The 17,307-nt window shown below is 43.5% G+C and overlaps 2 protein-coding genes across 4 annotated transcripts in view; one reads left to right on the top strand and one right to left on the bottom strand.

Moving 5' to 3' along the window:
* Positions 1–17,307, top strand: part of THOC7 (THO complex subunit 7) — a 50,788-nt gene that overhangs the window by 11,259 nt on the left and 22,222 nt on the right. The window lies entirely within an intron of this gene.
* The window catches only part of ATXN7 (ataxin 7), a 106,658-nt gene that overhangs the window by 80,694 nt on the left and 8,657 nt on the right, over positions 1–17,307 (bottom strand). For all 3 annotated transcript variants that reach the window (XM_077275895.1, XM_077275892.1, XM_077275894.1), the window contains exon 2: positions 14,525–14,627. The gene's annotated coding sequence lies outside the window, so the exon portion shown is untranslated. The remainder of the gene's footprint in view (positions 1–14,524; positions 14,628–17,307) is intronic.

Below are 17,307 nucleotides of genomic sequence, written 5' to 3'. Positions count from 1 at the left end.
TACTCCAGATTTCCCGAGCATGCTCGGGAGGTCTCATAGTATTTCGGCGTGCTTGGAGATTGAAAGTATGTGCACACGTTCAGGTTTTTTTGCGTTTTTTTCACGTTAAAATCTCTATAAAAACTCATTAAAAATGCATACATTATGCATCCTATCATTTAGAATGCATTCTGCATGTTTTGTGCACATGGTGCGTTTTTTTCTGCTAAAAAAACGCATTGCATTTGCAGATTTTCCGCAATTCTATGCATTTGGAAAAAAACGCACAAAAAAAGCGTTTAAAATGCGGAAAAAAAAGCGCATGTGGTTTTCCGGCAGAAATGTCCAGTTTTTGTCAGGAAAAATTCTGCAAGAAATCCTGACATGTGCACATACCCTTAGTTTATGTTGCCAAAGCTGCATGATTTGCGACTGCTAGACAGCTTGAATACATGTGGGGAATGCCTGTTTGTTAGGGAATCCCCACATGTATTCAAGCTGTCTAGCAGTCGCATATCATGCAGCTGCGTCTACATAAACTAAATCTCCGCGCACATCAAAATACTCGGAGACCACCTGAGCATGCTCAGGAAATCTCGAGTAACGAGTATACTTGCTCATCACTAGTAAACAGTGATTCCCACATGAACTCTAACTCATGTCCCTGGGCCCAATGAAATAATATGTCTGGATAATTCAGATTAAATGCGATGTCGCCACACCTACATTACATGGAAGGCCATGGACACCTCACCCTACATTACATGGAAAGCCCATAGATTCCTGAACCTACATTACATGGAAAGCCATGGACACCTTACCCTTCATTATAAGGAGCATCCATGGACACCTTACCCCACCTTACCCTACAATTGCACAATTTATTTATTTATTTTTTTTAGCAAAGTTTGGAATTTTTTTTCACCACTTAAGGCCCCGTCACACTTAGCGACGCTGCAGCGATACAGACAACGATGCTGATCGCTGCAGCGTCGCTGTTTAGTCGCTGTGTGGTCGCTGGGGAGCTGTCACACAGACCGCTCTCCAGCGACCAACGATGCCGAGGTCCCCGGGTAACCAGGGTAAACATCGGGTTGCTAAGCGCAGGGCCGCGCTTAGTAACCCAATGTTTACCCTGGTTACCAGTGTAAAATGTAAAAAAACAAACAGTACATACTCACCTTCGCGTCCCCCGGCGTCCGCTTCCTGCAATGACTGAGCTCCGGCCCTAACAGCAGAGCGGTGACGTCACCGCTGTGATCTGCTTTCACTTTACGGCCGGCAGTCAGTCAGTGCGGGAAGCAGACGGCAAGGGACCTGACGGACACCGGAATGTGAGTATGTACTGTTTTTTTTTTTTTTACATTTACGATGGTAACCAGGGTAAACATCGGGTTACTAAGCGCGGCCCTGCGCTTAGTAACCCGATGTTTACCCTGGTTACCAGTGAAGACATCGCTGGATCGGTGTCACACACACCGATTCAGCGATGTCAGCGGGACCTCAACGACCAAAAAAAGGTCCAGGCCATTCCGACACGACCAGCGATCTCACAGCAGGGGCCGGGTCGCTGGTACGTGTCACACATAGCGAGATCGCTACTGAGGTCGCTGTTGCGTCACAAAACTTGTGACTCAGCAGCGATCTCGCTAGCGACCTCGCTTAGTGTGACGGGGGCTTTAGATAAAAAATAAGCTAGACATGTTTGGTGTCTATGAACCTGTAATGACCTGGAGAATCACAATGGTAGGTCAGTTTTAGCATTTAGTGAACCTAGCAAAAAAGCCAAACAAAAAACAAGTGTCGGATTGCACATTTTTTGCAATTTCACCACACTTGGAATTTTTTCCCCGTTTCCTAGTACACGACATGGTAAAACCAATGGGGTCGTTCAAATGTACAAATTGTCCCGCAAAAAAACAAGCCCTCACATGACCATATTGACGAAAAAAATAAAAAAAGTTATTGCTCTGGGAAGGAGGGGAGCGAAAAATGAACACGGAAAACCAAAAAAAGCTCCGGGGGGTTAAGGGGAAACTCCAGAAAGTCATCATCCACTAAGGGATCGTCCAGTCTCTCAGCTGGACAATTTTTGGATCATGTTGTGTACTAAGTCCTCGTTACCATTTATGCGGTGGTCCGATGGTTTTTTTTTTATTTTCTCCCCGGCACAGCGCTATATTTGCAATCATAGCGATTTTTTTTAAAAACTTTTTGATACATGAAAAAAAAATGAATAGTGCGGCAACAACTCCACACCAACGGGGCATTCCAGAGCTCTGTTCTTGGGATCAATAGGTGGTCCCATCCCAAAATCACAAATCCACATCCTGAACGCCTAATGGCCATTTATTAAAGTAACAGCACAAAAGTAATGGGCACTCCAGATGGCTTTGCTACACATAAAGTTGTGCATTGCTCTGCGGATGCAAATTGATGTCCCCGAGTAATAATATTTAGCCTGATCAGCAGCGACTAACGAGCGCGCCATTTACATAGAGTCCACGTAATATTAGCTGGTGACAGATTTGCAGCAGCCGTCGCTTCCCGGTTCGCTTAGATAACAGGGTCTATCAGCGCGCGGTCTCCGGATATACAATGCTGCACATGATAGGACGGATTTTAAACTGAATTAATCTCGTTTTTATGCAAATCCCCGGTTGCCAGGCAACATCATTACAACACAATGATGTACTCTACCCCGATTATACATGACGGTTGTACGAGGTGGTCTCCTAAAGTCACATCACACGTGCCAAATAACACCTAGATATTGATACATTAATATTCCCGCTGTTCTAATATTGTACTGGATGACGAGGGGTATTCTGCTAAGAATTTAAGTGCCACAATCCCGATGTGGCATCGATCTGGGCGCCCACTGCCACCCCGATACGGTCAATATTGATGCCAGCTTTGTACTCTTGTGAAGCCCAAGCAATAGCAGGATGCAATTTTCTATATAAAAATCTACAGTTATATTATAAATATAAAAATATATGTTTATATTTTTATTATAATGATATAATAAAAAGTATATTATAATATATAATATTTACAATAATTTATGGATACATTTTTATTAATATGCTATATTAAAAAGTATACCGTAATATCAGTATATCATAAAAGTAGATTATATATATTTATAATATACCTTTTAATATATCCTTATAATAAAAATAATAGATTTTTAATATATATATATATACACACACACAGTGGGTACGGAAAGTATTCTGACCTCTTGAAATTTTTTACTCTGATTAATTGCAACCATTTGGTAAATTCAAAACAGTCCATTTTTTATGAGTAATGTACACTCTGCACCCCATCTTGACTGAATAAAAACAGAAATGTAGAATTTTTTGCAAATTTATTAAAAAAGAAAAACTGAAATCTCACATGGTCATAAGTCTTCAGACCCTTTGCTCAGTATTGAGGAGAAGCACCTTTTGAGCTCGTACAGCCATGAGTCTTCTTGGGAATGATGCAACAAGTTTTTCACCCCTGGATTTGGGGATCCTCGGCCATTCTTCGTTGCAGATCCTCTCCAGTTCCGTTGGATGGTGAACGTTGGTGGACGCCATTTTCAGGTCTCTCCAGAGATGCTCAATTGGGTTTAGGTCAAGGCTCTGGCTGGGCCGGTCAGGAATGGTCACAGAGTTGTTCTGAAGCCACTCCTTTGTTATTTTAGCTGGGTGCTTGGGGTCATTGTCTTGTTGGAAGGTGAACCTTCGGCCAAGTCTGAGGTCCAGAGCACTCTGGAAGAGGTTTTCATCCAGGATATCTCTGTACTTGGCCGCATTCATGTTTCCTTCAATGACCAGTCATCCTGTCCCTGCAGCTGAAAAACACACCCATAGCATGATGCTGCCACCACCATGTTTCACGGTTGGGATTGTATTGGGCAGGTGATGAGAAGTGCCTGGTTTTCTCCACACATACCACTTAGAATTATCACCAAGTAGGTCTGTTTTCATCTCATCAGACCAGAGAATCTTATTTCTCATAGTCCTGGAGTCCTCCATGTGTTTTTTTTAGCAAACTTTATGCGGGCTTTCACTTGTCTTGCACTGAGGAGAGGCTACCCTCTGGCCACTCTGCCATAAAGGCCCGACTGGTGGAGGGCTGCAGTGATAGTTGACTTTGTGGAACTTTCTCCCATCTCCCTACTGCATCTCTGGAGCTCAGCCACAGGGATCTTAGGGCTCTTCTCCCATGATAGCTCACTTTGGCTCAGGTCTAAGAAGACAAATTTCAAAAAACTGACCGTCACATCCAAACATAGACTAACTGTGAACAGGTGCTGAACCTAGAGTCACCAACTCGTATACAGTCAAATAAATAAGGCAGCACACTGCGGCGCTAAAACATGCAAACATGAAAATTGAACTGCATTACTGCACTAGAAATATGAAAAAATGAGAGCGTTTATTCTCAGCGAGGAAAGGAAAGTCTAGGTCCTGGTATACGAGAGATGTCTTAATGTGGCTACCAGGTACACATAAATTGGCCAACTTATGCGCTAAACGCTCTAATTTTTTCATATTTCTAGTGCAGTTCAATTTTCATGTTTGCATGTTTTAGCGCCGCAGTGTGCTGCCTTATTTATTTGACTGTATACGAGTTGGTGACTCTGGGTTCAGCACCTGTTCACACAGTCTATGTTTGGATGTGAGGGTCAGTTTTTTTAAATTTGTATTCATTAGCCTTCTGACTGAGCACTCCGCCTCTTAGCCGCAGGTGTTTTAATCGCAACAGGTCCATTACCCCTCCACAGAGAGAGAGAAATTTAGTCTAAGAAGAGGTTTCACAGGTACCCATTCAGATGGAGACGTTTATTCTCAGTGAGGAAAGGAAAGTCTAGGACCTGGTATACGAGAGATGCCGTAAAGTGGCTACCAGGTACACATAAATTGGCCAACTTATGCGCTAAACGCGCTCATTTTTTCATATTTCTAGTGCAGTAATGCAGTTCAATTTTCATGTTTCATGTTTGCATGTTTTAGCGCCGCAGTGTGCTGCCTTATTTATTTGAAGGTCTAGGAAGACGTCTGGTGGTCCCAAACTTATTCCATTTAAGGATTATGGAGGCCACTGTGCTCTTAGGAACCTTGAGTACTGCAGAAATTCTGTTGTACCCTTGGCCAGATCTGTGCCTTGCCACAATTCTGTCTCTGAGCTCCTTGGCCAGTTCCTATGGCCTCATGATTCTCATTTGGTCTGACATGCACTGTGAGCTGTGAGGTCCTATATAGACAGGTGTGCGCCTTTCCAAATCAAGTCCTATCAGTTTAATTAAACACAGCTGGACTCCAATGAAGAAGGAGTAGAACCTTCTCATGGAGGATCACAAGGAAATGGACAGCATGTGACCTAAATATGAGTGTCTGAGCAAAGGGTCTGAATACTTATGACCATGTGATATTTCAGTTTTTGTTTTTTATCAAATTAGCAAAAATTTCTACATTTCTGCTTTTTTTTCAGTCAAGATGGGGTGAAGAGCGTACATTAATGAGAAAAAATGAACTTTTTTGAATTTACCAAATGGCTGCAATGAAACAAAGAATGAAAAATGTAAAGGGGTCTGAATACTTTCTGTACCCACTGTATAAATACACACACACACATATATTATATGACGCATTTGAATCACCAACTTTTCCTCAAAATAAAAAATAAAGATCAATAAAAAAAAAAATTTAGTACCGCCACATACAGAACTACCGTACTCCCCCAAAGAAATATAATAAAGAAATCAATAAAACATAGTACACAAAAAAAATGTACCGCTTAGTATGCGAAAAAAATACAAAAAAAACCCCCCAAGACCTCACTTCATTCCTTCAACGCAAAAATAAAATGTTATGGGTCTCAGAAACAAAAAGTTCAACATTTTTAACTATTAAGCCCTTCATGACCTTGGGATTTTCCATTTTTCCGTGTTCGTTTTTCGCTCCTCTCCTTCCCAGAGACATAACTTTTTTATTTTTCCGTCAATTTGGCCATGTGAGGGCTTATTTTTTGCGGGACGAGTTGTACTTTTGAACTACACCATTGGTTTTACCATGTCGTGTACTAGAAAATGGGAAAAAAATTCCAAGTGCGGTGAAATTGCAAAAAAAGTGCAGTCCCACACTTGTTTTTTGTTTGGCTTTTTTGCTAGGTTCACTAAATGCTAAAACTGACCTGCGATTATGATTCTCCAGGTCAGTACGAGTTCATAGACACCTAACATGACTAGGTTATACTTTATCTAAGTGGTGAAAAAAAATTCCAAACTTTGCTTAAAAAAAAAAAAATATATATATTGCACCATTTTCCGATACTCGTAGAGTCTCCATTTTTCATGATCTGGGGTCAGTTGAGGGCTTATTTTTTGCGTGCCGAGCTGGCGTTTTTAATGATACCATTTTGGTGCAGATATGTTCTTTTGAGCGCCCGTTATTGCATTTGCGATTCTGAACGCAGCGATACCAAATATGTGTAGGTTTGATTTTTTTTTTATTGATTTATTTTGATTGGGGCGAAAGGGGGGTGATTTAAACTTTTATATTTTTTTATTTTTTTTTCACTTTTTTTTTTTTTTACTTTTGCCATGCTTCAATAGCCTCCATGGGAGGCTAGAAGCTGGCACAACTCGATCAGCTCTGCTACATAGCAGTGATCATAAGATCGATCTCTGAACTCTGGTAGAGTCAAAGAAAACACTAAGGGCCACCACCTGTACCCTTAAGGTACCGGGCCTAAGACCTGCTCTAAAGCCAGATTGTAAGGGTATGTGTCCACGTTCAGGATTGCTTCAGGATTTGGTCAGGATTTTATGCAGGTAAAATCCTGACCAAATCTGCACCTGAGGTCACTGGCAGGTCACCTGCGTTTTTTCTGCAATGTAAGGACATGCTGCGTTCTTAAAAGACGCGCTGCATGTGAGTTTTCTCGGGTGTGCCGCATTCGTCTTTTACTGCATAGTGGAGACAGGATTTCATGAAATCCCCTCCACTATGCTGTAACATCTGGACGCTGCGTTTTTTATGCATGCTGCTCAACGGTGCGTCAAAAACGCAGCGTTTCCTGAACGTGGAAACATACCCTAAGAAGTCAAGGATTTTCGGAATATCAGGGTGGTCAGTATTAACTGTCGCCTCTCCACAATAGCTACAGAATTTTTTCCAAATGTTATTATAAATTGAAGAAGTTACTGGCTTCCTACTAGCTTGTAGTGTAGAAATAACTTCATCCGACAGACCCTTTGATCTTAGGACCTGGTGTTCAGGATCCAGGCTGATAACCAGAGGGTTTCTGGGCTCTGGTGCAGAATAGGCCCTTGACGGAGGTCTCTTCTTCGGGGAAGAAAAAAAAAAGGGTTCTTCGTCTGACATCTTTAGTAAGGGGAACCAACTCCTCTTTGGCCAGAAAGGCACTACAAGAATGACCTTGGCTTTGTCCTCAGGCCGCTGCTCCATGACTGTGAAAGGGTATCGATCCCGGCTGGGCCCTCTAGAGCAGTGTTTCTCAACTCCAGTCCTCAAGACCCACCAACAGGCCATGTTTTCAGGATTTCCATAGGTGATGGAGTTAATGCTGGAGCAGATGATGAAATTATCACCTGTGCAATACTAAGAGATCCTGAAAACTTGACCTGTTGGTGGGTTTTGAGGACAGTAGTTGAGAAACAGTGCTCTAGAGGGTTCAGTGAGTAAAAGGTTCTGACCTTTGTATTCTGTCTCACTGCGGAAAGGTCTACATCTGGTCTTCCCCAAAGCTGGCATAAGTCTCTGAATACCTCGTTGTTTAATTCCCATTCTGTTGATATTACTCTTTTCCTGCTTAAGAATTCTGAAACTTGGCTTCTGGCCCCTCCCAGGTGTACCGCCGAGATTGAGAGTACTGTCTTCTCTGCCCATCTGAGGATTCGATCTGCCAGCTGTTGTAGAGCTAAGTGTCTCGGACCACCTTGATGACGAAGGAAGGCTACTGCTGTTGTGTGGTCTGACAGTACTCCATTGTCCCTGGTAATATGTTTCCTGGACATGTCCTCCCCAGCCTTGCTGACTTGCGTCTGTGGTGACTACGACTTCAGGAGAATGAATCCAAACAACCCCCTTTCGAAGATTCCTGGGAACTGTCCACCAATGCAAGGAAGTTTTGACCCAAGGGAATAAGCACATCTCTTTGTCCAATGAACACTGTCTTCTATCCCAGGATGCAAGGGTTGCCTGTTGAAGTTGCCGAGAATGAAACTGGCTCCAGTTCACACAAGGGATGCAGGCCGTCATCAGCCCCAAGATCTTCATGGCATACCTGATGGAGACCCGTTTTTTGTAAACTGACGGATTTTGTTCACTATGCCGGACAATTTTTCCTCTGGTAGAAAGGACATTCTTACACTCGAGTCTAGCATGACTCCTAGAAATTTTATTCTCTATTTGGGTACTAGGTCGGATTTTGACCAATTTATGATCCACCCCAAACTCTGCAGTGTGGAGATTAAACACTGACAGTCGATCCTGAGCTGATCTACGGAATCTGCTACTACTAGAAAGTCGTCCAGGTAAGGGACAACCGTGATGTCCTGATTTCTCACATAGGCTACCACCTCTACCATAAGTTTCGTGAAAATTCTGGGGGCTGAGGCTAGGCCAAAAGGTAGGCAGCGAAACTGATTGCAGTGGAAAAAGAAGGCAGAATTTTCCACTGCAAACTGGAGGTATTTCTGGTGGCCTGGGTAAATAGGGACGTGGTAATATGCACTCTTTAGGTGTAGAGTACACATTACCACCCCTTTCCCTAAGAGGGGAATCGTGGACCTTATAGATTCCATTTTGAACCTCTTGTATTTTACCCATGTGTTTAGATGTCTGAGGTTTATAATTGTTCTTGATTCTCCGGAGGGTTTTGCTATAGAAAACAGACTTGAATAGAAACCCTTTCCTAATTCGTGGAGAGGTACCGGAGTAATTGCAGCTACCTCTAGGAGGTCCTGAATGTCTACCCACATGGGAGAGGTCGAAACAAGATGGGAACTGGATATCAGGAATCTTTCTGGTGGTAATGAGGTTAATTCTATTTTGTACCCCTGGGAGATCAGCTGCAGGACCCAAGGGCTTGTGGTAATTTGTTGCCAACCCCCCAGGAACCTGGTTAGGCGCCCCCCTACTCTCGTGGCGTCATTTTCTGTGATACCCCGAACCTGAACCCGAGAAGGTGGTCTCTTTAACTCTGGCTCTAGTATCCCCCCCTTGGGATAGCTCCATCTTCCCTGTTTCCCTTTCCCCCTGTCTGTAGTCTATTCTTTGACTATAACGGGGTCTACGAAATGGCTGAAATTGTTTGCGTTTCTCTTACAGAAACCCTTTCTTTTCATCAGAGCCCTACTCTAAAATATAATCAAGAACCGGCCCAAACACCCTTCCCCCTGAGAAAGGGATAGCACAAAGTTTATTTGTGGAATGCATATCCCCAGACCAGTTTTATTACTAGCCGTGAATCTCACCAATTCCACCGATGCGTCTGCTAGGAAATCGGTTGCCAGTTTTAGAAGGGTAGGGATTTTAGTATAGTTTCTCTAGGGGTTTTGGCTGATAATTGATCCGCTAGATCATCTACTCATAAATGAATAGACCTCCCCACTGATGTTGCTGCTAAATTTGCGCGTATAACAGCTGCCGAACTTTCCCAGGCTCTTTTTAAAGGGAACCTGTCACCTGAATTTGGCGGGACCGGTTTTGGGTCATATGGGCGGGGTTTTTGGGTGTTTGATTCACCCTTTCCTTACCCGCTGGCTGCATGCTGGCCGCAATATTGGACTGAAGTTCATTCTCTGTCCTCCGGAGTACACGCCTGCGCAAGGCGCAATATTGCCTTGCGCAGGCATGTACTCCGGAGGACAGAGAATGAACTTCAATCCAATATTGCGGCCAGCATGCAGCCAGCAGGTAAGGAAAGAGTGAATCAAACACCCAAAAACCCCGCCCATATGACCCAAAACCGGTCCCGCAAAATTCAGGTGACAGGTTCCCTTTAAGAGCCCATCCACCTTCTGATCCATAGGCTCCTTTAGATTAGAGGAGTCTTCAAAGGGAATGGCGATTCTTTTGGATACTCTAGCCAAAGGAATGTCTATTTTGGGAATGTCCTCCCAGTCCTTGACCTCCTCCGGGTCAAACGGTAGACGAAGCCTAAAGTCTTTGGGGATAGTCAGTCTCTTTTCTGCCTCTATCCATTCCTCCAAAATCATTGAACGAATATGGGGGTTCACAGGAAAGACTTTTGAGGTCTGAGTATGTAGCCCACCAAACATCTCATCCTGAACTGAGCAAGTTGTTGGGGGTTCCTCAATCTGCATGGTGCGTCTTACTGCCCCCAGTAGCTAGTCTGTGTCCACAGAAGAGAATAAGTATCTCTTCCCTCTTTCTGGAGGATTTCTATACTCATCATCCTCCAGATCGGACTCGGACAAAGCCCCTTCAGAAGAGGAGACCGAATCCCTCACTCTTTTCCTGGATTGGCCTTCAGACTGCATGGGTTGAGGACAAACAAGACCAGAAACGGACGCTTGCACCTCGTCTCTGATACTAGCCCTCATATTTGTCATAAGAGAAGCTTATTCTTCTCCCACAATTCGGCTGGTGCATGCTTCACATAGGGGTTTTTGCCACGAGTCATTTAGCCTTATGGTGCAAATAGGACACTTCCTATACTTTCCCGACTTCTTAACTTCCTTTTTGTCAGCAGAAGTAGGGGTCCCCTATAAAACAGAGGTGTCACTATTTTAAGTATCTGTACTTTAATGGAGATTAGGTAAAACCCCATTTCCTGGGTACTCACATGCCCCTAGCTTTCTGACTCAAGACTAGCGGTGTCCTCCATTTTGACAGGTCTGACACAAGGCGCTGTGCCCTAACCCCCCATTACCTTATATGCTGTCTTCTGCGTTGGAGCGATCTTGCCGCGCTCACCGACCTACCCGGGAAACACTCCTCCTCTATCCAGCACTGAGGAGTAGACGCTGCCCGGCCCGCCGCAGACCGCAACTCGAAGTGTAATTGCCGGATCGCAGCACTCGGTATTGTAGCGATGCCCCATGCTAATCTTCACTCCGACACCGCGTGATGAAGACATTATGCCTCACAGAGACGGCGCCGGTTCAGGGAACACCCAAGGCAACGTCATCGGTCGAGAGCCCCCTCCAGGAGGAAGTGACCTGTATCCCAGGAGCAGAGCTACACTGGGTAAGCTGAGGGACCCTCTGTCGAGTTTCAGCCTACGGAGGTCCAGAGGTGGGAAGGGAAAAAAGGGCCGAGTCCCCGATCCATACCCTCTGTGCGGAGCCTGTCGGAGACATCTCTCGCCGTTCCTATCCACAGTGGGATGGGAAAATACTGACAGGTGGTAGGGGGAGGGTCCTTTTAAATGCTCGTCTCGTGGCTTCCTGTCCCACTATGGATAAGAAGGACGTCCTCCATGGTGCTGTCAGGTGGTGACCTGGAAATAATGGTGTGATTGCATTTCCCCCCCCCCCCCTATTTTAACCCACTTAATTTTTTTCCTTTGTACGGCGGTGGAATGATAAAAAATGTTTTTTTTAAAATGATGTCTTCTGAAAAAAGTTAAGAAAAAGAAAAAGGGGAAATCCAAAGTGGTTAACGACTTTCTACATTTTGACAAAGTTTGTTACTGAAGTTGTTTTATGTTTTACTTTTTCTCCAACTAGTTTTACAGGATCCTTTATTGCTCCTTAAAAATAAACATAGAATAAAAAAAAAGGAAAAAACAATCAATTATTGAAATGTTTGGATTCTTTAATGGTGCAGTTTCCAATTACAAGGCAGGAGGGAATTGTTCCCGAAGAAAAACTTCTAGTAAATTTTTAACAAATTTGAAATAACTTTTGCCGAAATCATTGAGCAGCGAAAAAAATAGAAGTATTTTGTGATATATTATTACTATAATAATGCATTTCATATTTGCTAAAGGAAAATAACTGTTAGCATCCAAATCTAGCCTTAATTGTATTCCTACGGCTTAATGGGCCAATTGCTGCCCTGTCCATGCTGAGATGCACTTGTCGTGGGGGAACATATAGTGCAAATTATTAATCAGAGCCGGACGAAGACTCAAAAAAGCCATTTTATGGAACAACCTCAATGAGAAAAAGGCCTGCAACGCAATTTAAGAATTCTGACACGGTCACGATTCCTTTGATTGCCTCTACCTCCTTCTTAAATTGTGTGGTGTGGTCAACTGGACCTAGCCTTTCATTATAACCTTTCTGATCACTCCGGTTTAAAGTGGTCTCCAAGACCAGGACGAAGGGTCTGCAGAACTCTAATAAGGCTAACGAGGGCTGTAACTAATAGTCTTTCCTATAATGTGGTCTCTACTTTTGTTACCCACCCCAGGAATGGTGATAATTGCACGATCCTTTGATAGTCTGACCATCGGTATTCCCGGGAAAGAGGGTCGCACAATACTCCGGTGGTACATGTCAGGTTCAACAGCACAACTCTATGCATTTTCGGTGGCCAGGGGCGGGTTGATCAGTAGGGAAGCCAGGTGTTGGACTCCCCCCTATGTGCTGGATAATCCCATCCCGCCCCATGATGTACTATTACTATACAGATGTATATGACCTATATACGGAGCCAGTCAGCGGCCACAGCAGTCCGATCACCGGTGGTTGGTGACGTCTGTTTCTGACTCTGGCGGAAAGTGTCAGCGCTGAAGCAGAGTCCCGCCAGGTCTCACCTCTGGCAAATTTAATGATTTTACCGAGAACCATTGACAATCTATGAAAGTGGCAAGTAAGAGGTTCGGTGCAGCCGGGGTGTCCGTTTGGGCACCAAAACGCAATCGCGAGGAGTCTATGGCAGCCACAGTCCTGCTGACGACCCCTAGTCGCCACCATCTTGGTGCTCCTGTGAGCTTTAAAATTTTCTTATGTACTATAAAATACTGAAGTTACGGATCTTGGAAAATAGCGACACAAACACCAGAGTGTTTATTTTATTTATAAAGTTCATAATTTTTAAGTCACTAATATATAAAAAAAAAACAAAAAAAACCAAAACCTATACACGACGTAAAAACAAAAACGACAAATAAAAAAAAACAAACAAAAAAAAAGAAGAAAAGAATGAATTTGGACGTACTAAAAATTTGGTTCAGTTAAAAAAAAAAAAAAAAGAAGTTATCCATGACTTGCAGTGTGTGAACAGGAATCTAAGGGGTAATACTTCTCCTTGTGGAGCGTGACAAGCCAGGCCTGGCATATGGGTGTAAGGAGACTTATACACCACGCATGCTCCTGTAGGAAAAGACATGTGAATAGGAATGTGGCACATCTGGCTGGGTGCAAAGTGATCTTTCTGGTATCCGCCCTGAAGCTGTGCTCCTCCTTTCTGGATGTGAATTTTTTACCTGTATAACTGGAGACAGTCTGCGCTCTCAGGTTGGCAGGTTAGACTGCTCTGCTGGAGAACGGCCTGGGCATTACAAAGGTGTTTTGTTCTGTATCTCTCTGAAAAGTTGCGGGTGTCATCCGGACAACAGCAGCACAATGGCTGTACAGTTACACACACAAAACGACAATGAAAGAAAGAAATGCATCACTGCTGTCATGTGTGGCACATCGTGATGCTCGATACCCGACTATGATATATCACCAAGGAAATAAAATGGGCCGTCCAGTACAGCTCCACCCGCCGGGTACTGGCCGTTCTAGGTACTGCAGCTCAGGGCCTATTAAAGTGAACGTGATGTGGACTGCAGCACCCAGGAATGGCCACTACACAACGTACAGAGTTGTGCTGCTCCGCCGAGGTACACCGCCGAGTTACTGGGTCTCGGACCCTTAGCAATCCGATACCAATGACCTATCATTATCCAAGTCCTCAAAACCCCTTTAAGACGATAAATCCCTTTTTGTTCACCTTTTGGGGACAAATATATATTTTACTTAAATGAACGTGTCATGTCCAAATGCTCTATTTTCCTGCCGAGTCAGGGTTTATCCTGCAGGTAAATAGTATTACCTGTAAGGCTGCCTATGGGTAGGTGCAGACGATGTCTTTTTCAGGCAGATTGCACCTGGAAAGCGTTAAAAAAATAAATAAAATATCACAGTATAGCGAGCATTTACTGTATCCGATCCCTGCACCGCCCCAATGACTAGAAGCCAGCGGCTGCAGGGAGGATAACATTTCATTTTCTCCCTGCAGCTGCTGATCCAGTAAGGCAGCCTAAAATGATTCTAACTTTACGTACCTGCATATTATCCCCATATCTGCATGAAAGTAACTTTTTCGGGATGTGCCAGGTTCCCTTTAAGTCATGCCAGGGGGGCACTCGGCGATCAGGTCATTCCCGTGTACAATGTTGTTACCACGATTCACTACATAGTGCTATGCAAACTGCAATATGGGTGGGACACTGACTATGGTGCAAGTGTGAAGCCCACCACCACGCGACAGGTGAAGGCCTAGAGTTAGCATTTCACAAAAAAAGGGCATATTTGGGCCAAAATCTCGCTTTTACCTACCATTCAAGGATGCATTCCTATGGCAAGTTGGTGCGGTCAGTGATCGATTATAAATTTTGGATAATTTTTCTAATTCTCCAGTTCTGGTCTCTGAAGTCTGACCCTGCAGAGCGGAAAAGAAAGAGAATGACACTCTGATAAGAGACAGAAAACCCAAGTATTACAGTAATCATACAGAACATGGCTGCGTTAGTCTCAAGTACAACGACACGCCCATAATGCACTTACAGGCTAATCTACATATGACTTAAAAGCTTGATTTTAGGTCAGGAGACTGAGCTGGCCACTCCAGAACCTTCACTTCGTTCTGCTGTAGCCAATGACAGGCTGACTTGGCCTTGTGTTTTGGATCGTTATCATGTTGGAACGTGCAAGTACGTCCCATGCGCAGCCTCCGGGCTGATGAGTGCAAATTTGCCTCCAGTATTTGCTGATAACGTGCTGCATTCATCTTTCCTTCAACTTTGACCAAGTTTCCTGTGCCTTTGTAGTTCACGCATCCTCAAAACATCAGCGATCCACCTCCGTGCTTTACAGTAGGAATGGTGTTCCTTTCATCATAGGCCTTGTTGACCTCTCTCCAAATGTAACGTTTATGGTTGTGGCCAAAAAGTTCAATTTTGGTCTCATCATTCCAAATTACCTTGTTCCAGAAGTTTTGAGGCTTGTCTCTGTGCTGTATTGCGTATTGTAGGTGAGATACTTTGTGGCATTTGAGCAGTAATGGCTTTCTACTGGCAACTCAACCATGCAGCCCATTTTTCTTCAAGTGCCTCGTTATTGTGCTTAAACAGCCACACCGCTAGTTTTCAGAGAGTCCAGTATTTCAGGTGATATTGTGGGTTTTTCTTTGGATCCAGAACTATTTTCCTGGCAGTTGTGGACGACATTTTTGTTGCTCTACCTGACCGTGGTTTTGATGTTACAGAGCCCCTGATTTTCCATTTGTTAATCACAGTTTGAACCCTGCTGACTGGCATTATCAATTCGTTGGATATCTTTTAGCATCCCTTTCCTGTTTTATACAGTTCAACTAACTTTTCCCGTAGATCCGGTGATTATTCTTTTGCTTTCCCCATGACTCACAATCCAGAAACGTCAGTGGCTGGATGAAAGATGCAAGAGTCTGTCTGGGTCCCAGAAACTTAGGCCACGTTCACACATTGAGTATTTGGTCAGTATTTCACATCAGTATTTATAAGCCAAAACCGGGAGTGGGTGATAAATACAGAGGTGGTGACGTGCTTCTATTATACTTTTCCTCTGATTGTTCCACTCCTGGTCTTCGCTTACAAATACGGAGGTAAAATACTGACCAAATACTGCTAGTGTGAATGGGGCCTCACTCAGCTTTTATGTACACACACTGATTACAAGCTAACAGGTCACAGGTGAAGATGTTACCTTTAGGCCATGTGCACACGTTCAGGATTTTTCGCTATAAAAACGTGGTAAAAACGTGAACAAAACGCGAAAAAAACGCTAACAAATGCCTCCTATTATTTACAGGGTATTCCGCATTTTTTTGTGCAAATGTTGCATTTTTTTCCGTGAAAAAAATCGCATCGCGGAAAAAAAAGCAACATGTTCATTAAATTTGTGGAATTGCGGGGTTCCGCACACCTAGGAATGCATTGATCTGCTTATTTCCCGCACGGGGCTGTGCACACCATGCGGGAAGTAAGCAGATCATGTGTGGTTGGTACCCAGGGTGGAGGAGAGGAGACTCTCCTCCACGGACTGGGCACCATATAATTGTTAAAAAAAAAAAAAAAAGAATTAAAATAAAAAATAGTGATATACTCACCTTCGATGGCCCCGGAGGCATGCTGCCGCTTCCGTTCCTTTAGATGGTCTGTGTGAAGGACCTGCGATGACGTCGCGGTCTTGTGATTGGTCGCGTGACCGCTCACGCGACCAATCACAAGCCGCAACGCAATGGAAGGTCCTGCACACACACAGCATCTATAGGAATGGACGCCGCTGAGATCGGCTGTCTGCAGGTGAGTATAACCTTTTTTTTTATTTTTTTTATTATTTTTACACATTCTATCTTTTACTGTTGATGCTGCATAAGCAGCATCTATAGTAAAAAGTTGGTCACACTTGTCAAACAGTATGTTTGACAAGTGTGACCAACCTGTCAGTCAGTTTTCCAAGCGATGCTACAGATCGCTTGGAAAACTTTAGCATTCTGCAAGCTAATTACGCTTGCAAAATGCTAAAAAAAAAACGGGGAAAAAAACGCAAAAAAAAAAAAAAAAATGCGGATTTCTTGCAGAAAATTTCCGGTTTTCTTCAGGAAATTTCTGCAAGAAATCCTGACGTGTGCACATACCCTTAGTAGCCATTCACACCCATTTGTGTCAACTTCTGTGCAGGTTATCAGGCCAAAATCACCAGGGTATGTGAACTTTTGATCAGGGTCATTTGGATGTTTTGGGTTGTCATAATAATTTATAAAGAGAAAACACAGTAGTGTGACAGTAAATGGCTTCACCCAACCACTAACCATGAGTGGAGAAAAAGGTTGGTGTTATCATTCACATTCTCTGAAAAAAGGACAAGAAAGCAAAAATTCTGCAGGGGTATGTAAACTTTTGTGCACAACTGTAGATACACACTATATACCGTACATAGAAATACACACACACTATATACATACATACATACACTATATACAACGATACACACTGTATATAGACCCTCTACACACACTGTATACCATAGAGATACACAATATATACACACACACACACACACCTTGTACACTGTATATACAC

Source organism: Ranitomeya variabilis, chromosome 8 (assembly GCF_051348905.1).
Source record: "Ranitomeya variabilis isolate aRanVar5 chromosome 8, aRanVar5.hap1, whole genome shotgun sequence".
Lineage (NCBI taxonomy): Eukaryota > Metazoa > Chordata > Amphibia > Anura > Dendrobatidae > Ranitomeya > Ranitomeya variabilis.
This window is presented reverse-complemented; position numbering and strand designations above follow the sequence as displayed.